The sequence below is a fragment of the Zootoca vivipara genome, chromosome 2 (genome assembly GCF_965207765.1).
Source record: "Zootoca vivipara chromosome 2, rZooViv2.hap1.1, whole genome shotgun sequence".
In the NCBI taxonomy this organism is placed as follows: Eukaryota; Metazoa; Chordata; class Lepidosauria; order Squamata; family Lacertidae; genus Zootoca; species Zootoca vivipara.
In genome coordinates, this window is record NC_142584.1 from 107226841 (window position 1) to 107232773 (window position 5933).

Genomic DNA, 5933 nt, shown 5'->3' on the forward strand with positions numbered 1-5933 from the left:
GTATGTGCAATGTTGCTTTCTTCCAGTTGTGTTTTCTACATATCAGTTTCATTTGTTGTGAGACATTAGTGTTACATTAGGAAGAAAAGGGGGAAGAGTTGGAGCAGGATAAGTTGCTCTTTCTGAAACAATATGAGAACCAAAATATGATGCCTTCAAAATTCACACTTAACCCATTTTTTTGATGCCATTATTCAGCCAAACAGTGTTTACAAAAATGCATATATTAGGGGTAAATGTGCATAGAAAAGAATATACAGTGGTACCTTGGTTCTCAAATGCCTTGGTTCCCAAACACCGAAAACCCAGAAGTACGGTAAGTGTTCCGGTTTTTGAACGTTTTTCGGAAGCCGAACGTCCGCTGCAACTGTCAGGTATTGTTTCCGGGGTGCCTGCACCAATCAGAAGATGTGCCTTGGTTTTCAAACATTCCAGATGTCAAACGGACTTCTGGAATGGATTAAGTTTGGTGCTTTTGTTTTTGCTATTTATTTTGAGTTTTTGTTTTTGAGGCTTTTTTGGTTAATTTGTTTTTGTGACTGTGGGGAACCCAGTTCAGCTATTGATTGATTGATTGTGTGACTGCAGAAATGGAGAAAAGCCAGGGCCGGCTTGTCGTAGACCCCCGGTGGCGCAGGGCACCATGGCGCCGGCCCGCCCGCTGGCCCGCCGGCCCGCCGCGCAGCTGTGCGCGGCGCCCACCTGCCCACCACGCTGGGAAACGGGGCGGGCGGGCGCCGGAGAGATCGCGCTGTGCCTGCCCGCCCGCTGCGCAACAGCGCCACGCCCACCCGCCCACCGCGCTGGGAAATGGGGCGGAAGGGCACCGGAGAGATCCGGCGCACCATGGCGACAGGGGCGCTTAAGACGGCGCTGAGAAAAGCCCCCCATCCAAACAATGACTATCATCAGAACAGGTAAGAAAAAAATTAATTTAAATTTTTATCATCTACAATACTGTTTTATTTATTTTATAGTACAGTACATTGATTATTGCTTTCATTAGTGGTCTTGTTAGTAAAATTCATCTTAGATTGCTGTTTTAGGGGTTGTTTTTAAAAGTCTGGAATGGCTTAATCAGTTTTGCATTACTTTCTATGAGAAAACGCGCCTTGGTTTCGGAACACTTTGGTTTTCAAACAGACTTCAGAACAGATTAAGTTTGAGAACCAAGGTACTACTGTACTAGAGAAAGTAGCATACAAAAATTATTTACATTAGGAGAAATTGCTTTCGAAAATGTGCACATTCGTTAAAACTGTATACAAAGAGATGTGTATACTGTAGTAGAATAAATTTGTATCAAAATGCTGAAGAATTCTCATGAGGTTTTCTTTTTCTAAATGGTGAATTGCTGCAGAAATTTGGAGAATGAATTTAAGATTGGAGAAATTGGAAATTAAGAGAATTGAAACTGACAGATTCTTGCATCCCTAGTCTTGACTTATACCTGATATAGTATCTGCCCCATCTCTTTCTGCAAAGAAGCAGTGCAGGCTGGGATGAATGGACATTGTTTTAGGACAGAAGTGGGCAACTTGTGGTCCTCCAGGTGAAGACATGGCTATGTTTCTCAGTGGGTAGCCAGCCCAGCGTTCACCCTGTAATTGCAGGCTGATGACATCAGCATTCAGGAATGTGTGTGTACTTTTGCATTCTCTGTAATGTGATGTCCTTTGTCTGTCTGTTGTACTGTTGTACTTTATTTTTAGCAAAGCTCCTAAAAATAAACATCTGTGTTTAATGAGAGAGGAGTCACCAAAAGTAATTTATAGACACTGAAGCTGATTACTTTTCTAGCTGCGCATCAAGCTCTGCAAATTAGAACCGGAAAGAAAGGTTTCTGAAGTTTTAGCAGAGGAAAAACGCTACGGAAGCGTGACTGGGCAGAGAAACGCAACTGAGATCCAGTTTGTGGGCAGTGAGGTTTTTGTTTATCCCTCCTGCCTCAAAAGACCTCAGTAAGTTCATATAAACAATATATCCTCTCCTGCCACCCTGAACATTCCTGGGCAGTCAGGAATGGGCTGCTCAAGACAGGGATCAAGCACTTCGCAATTTCACCCAGGTTTTCAAACTACTCCAGCACTCAAAATTCCATGGAAACTGTACTTGAGTACATGCTGTGCCCCTGGAAGTCTCACTACTAGAAGTCGGACACATGTAACAATATGCTAGCCATCTAAAAACAGTTTGCCCTGAACTGTGTGTCAACTCTGGCTTTAGAATAAAGTGAGTTAACATATAAAGATGGTTCAGTTAATGACTGTTTCTCATATTTGGCTTAACACTGAACAAAAAATGGGGCAGTTGGAATCATAGAACTGTAGATTCATAAGCTTATTTACTCCAACAAGGAGTTTCTTAAATCTACAGTATATACTGGCTTAATACAACCAAATCCCCTTTTCAGTAAGTTTAGTTGTGCTGCATTGGGGTAACGAAAATCAACTGTAGGGCCTGTTCCAGCATCTCCAGAATCACCCAAAATGGGAATATTTGCCACAAAATTTCCTAGCAGATAACGGACACTTCGTTCCTGTTAACACCGTCCATCGAACTGTTGCACTGAAGGATGCAACACAATGTATTTCAAAGAAAGAGAGAACTTTGTTTCAATTGATTGCCTATTTGTGACCCAAAAAAACCCCTAAGCAGATGTTTTTGGTTCAATGCATTTTAATAGCTTATAAAGGTAAGGTGCTTACAAAAAGGGAAACATTGAGTACATAAAGTACAGAGAAATGTTTCACATTTCATTTTCAGTTGTGCAGGGGTTATACCCCCTTCCCCACAATGTCCGCACTTGCAGTGCGGCACACCCAGTGATGTTCTATGTTGCACCTTGAAACAATTGCTTTGCCCTCCTGATCCAGATATGCACAGTCGCCTCCAACGCCACGTACCTCTAACCTGAAACACAAAGTCAACCAAGCCAGTGTCAAGTAAGGGCTGGATGTTTCTGTGACAGCAACTGATAAGAGAGACTATAGCAGTAGAATCACAAAAGGAAATGGGCAAATTTATTTCAAACAGATAGGCCATGTGTCCTTGAGCAGACTCTAGACCAGAGGTGGGAAAACTCAGGCTCAAGAGCCAATTATGGCTCTTTGGGGCTCTCTCTTTCTCTGTCCCTTGGGACTCATTCCAAATCATACTCCTCACCAGCCCTGCTCTGCACCCTCCCTTTTGTTTTACTTTTTCCTTGGCTTGAAGGTGTCCAATAATATCTCTTGATTGCCTACATGGAAGATAGAGAAAAGTGTGCATGTGTGCGCAGCAACTAGCTTATTCTACAAAGTGGAACTCACATTTGTTGTTTGCCCCACATTTAGACCCTCCAAATGTCCGTGATTTACTGAAGCCGCCCTGGTTTCTGATTTGATCCTGGAATGTCCCACTTATCCTTAGTACGTCCCTGTTTTCACTGGAGAAATGTTGGAGGGTATGGACTTATGCAAACCCCAACAATTCAACCTTTAGAAGACATCTGAAGGCAGCCCTGTATAGGGAAGTTTTTTACTTATTTAATATGGTGAAACTGTGGGCTCCACTTTTCTCGGTAACCACTTGACCGATCCCCCTGAAATTTGGACACAATGATCCATGCCACTTCCTGAGTGTTCGCAGAACCTCGGATGCCTCACATCTCTTACCTGCGCAGGTACAGACCTGCTTTTCCACAAACTAAAACAGTGCCCTCAAGTGGCGTTATTCCCTCAGCTCTTCCTCCTACACCCCTCCCTTCCTGTGAAATCTACACCACACGGGGCCCGAATAGAGGGCAGGGATAGGTAATGGGTCAGAACAGGGTGGGGGGAGACACAGGGATGAAACCTGCCCTCTCCACAGTATCTCGGCTCGGCTCAGGGGGATCTGAAGGGGGGCTATTACCCTCCATCTCACAGACTAACGCACAGCAACGCGTGCAGGGCCACCCACAAACCCCGCCTCCGCCACGAGACCTGGGGGGTGGAGGGAAGAGGGGACGGGATAACTAATAGATCGGAACAGGGTGGAGGGGATTCACAGGGATACCCCTGTTTAAACATAACACCTGTAAAACAGGGGGACTCTGAGGCTCAGGGGGATCTGAAGGGGGGCTATTACCCTCCATTTCACAGACTAACGCACAGCAATGCATGCAGGGCCAGCTAGTGCTTTTATAAATGTTGGAAGCTGCCCAGAGTGTCTGGGTCAACCCTGCCAGATGGGTGGGGTATAAATGACAACAACATTTAAACTCAATGGCTTCCCCAAAAGCATTTTGGGAAGTGTTGTCTACCCCACAGAGAGCTATAGTTCACCCTTCAGAAAGAGCATTAGTCCTATTGGCGCTGATCTTAACTGGAACGTAAAAGGATTAACATGTGTGGATATGTTTGATTCCACATGGGAAAAGAAATGGAGGAGTGCAACAGAACTTAAGAAAGGCAAGGATCAACTGAGATGGGTGAGGTTGCAGGTGTGGCCCAGGTTAGGATTTGGTGAACACTACTGGTGGTTTTAAAGGGACGCGGGTGGCGCTGTGGGTTAAACCACTGAGCCTAGGGCTTGCCGATCAGAAGGTCGGTGGTTCAAATCCCCGTGACGGGGTGAGCTCCTGTTGCTCGGTCCCTGCTCCTGCCAACCTAGCAGTTCGAAAGCAGTTCGAAAGTGCAAGTAGATAAATAAGTACCGCTCCGGTGGGAAGGTAAATGGTGTTTCCGTGCGCTGCTCTGGTTCGCCAGAAGTGGTTTAGTCATGCTGGCCACATGACCCAGAAACTGTACGCCGGCTTCCTCGGCCAACAAAGCAAGATGAGCGCCACAACCCCAGAGTCGTCCGCAACTGGACCTAATGGTCAGGGGTCCCTTTACCTTACTGGTGGTTTTGGGTGGTGATGATGATGCTCTGCCAGTGGCAGAGGTGGCAGGCAGGCAGGAGTGGCAGTGCAGGGCGGCACTTCCTGTTCTACCTCAAGTGGCAAAATGGGAAGTGGCGCCTCTGTTGAAAACTCCTGACAGACAACCAGGCCAGGGGAGGAGGGGGAAGAGGAGGAGGAGGAGGAGGAGGAGGAGGAGGAGGAGGAGGAGGAGGAGGAGGAGGAGGAGGAGGACGCACGTGGAATTTTCTCCATTTGTCCATTTCCAGGACTGATCCGGGTCTCTTCTCAGGCCAATCCAGTAGGAATTTTTGCCTTTCAAACGGTTCATGATGTCCTTCAAATACCAGAAGAGATAGATGTTAGAGCCCTGATTTGCAATATTTCTCACCCAGTTCTATCTATCTATATTGCTGGTGCCTGCTGAAGACTTTTTTTCCAGTAGGCATTTTAATTGATGTTAGATTTTATAGTTTGACCGGATTTTCATTTTTCGTATTGTACCCTTGTAAACTGCTTAGAGTCACACAGCATATACATTGTTTAATTAAATAAATTAATGTCGTTTAAATAATGGACCTAATGTCAGGGATCCCTTTACCTTAAACACACACACACACACACACCCTTTATGCTAGTTATCTGTAACTCACTCACTGGCGTTTAGAATTTGCCAACAATTTATGGCAAACTCAACAGGATCCGTCTATGCCTTGCTTTGCATGTAACCCAGAAAATGTCATCAGCTACACCTCTCACCTTTTCGTTGTTTGGAATAACAGCCAAGGAAGCATTAAATGACGAGCAGAATTTCTGGCTGGACATCCAGCTCTTTTCTTCATTGGAGAAGAAATAGCATATTCCCTCATACCAAATCCACAGATGTGGACATGGTAGACTGCTGTTCGCAGGCAGAACAGATTTTAAGTCACAGCCTTTCTCCTCGTGTTTTCTCTTGTTGGACCTCTCTGATGAAAAACAGAGGGGGTCAGATTAGCTGTTACTGTAAGGGCAGTCCGACTATCTGAATGAGCTTTGATGCATTCCAGAGAGCACACAATGCAGTTTA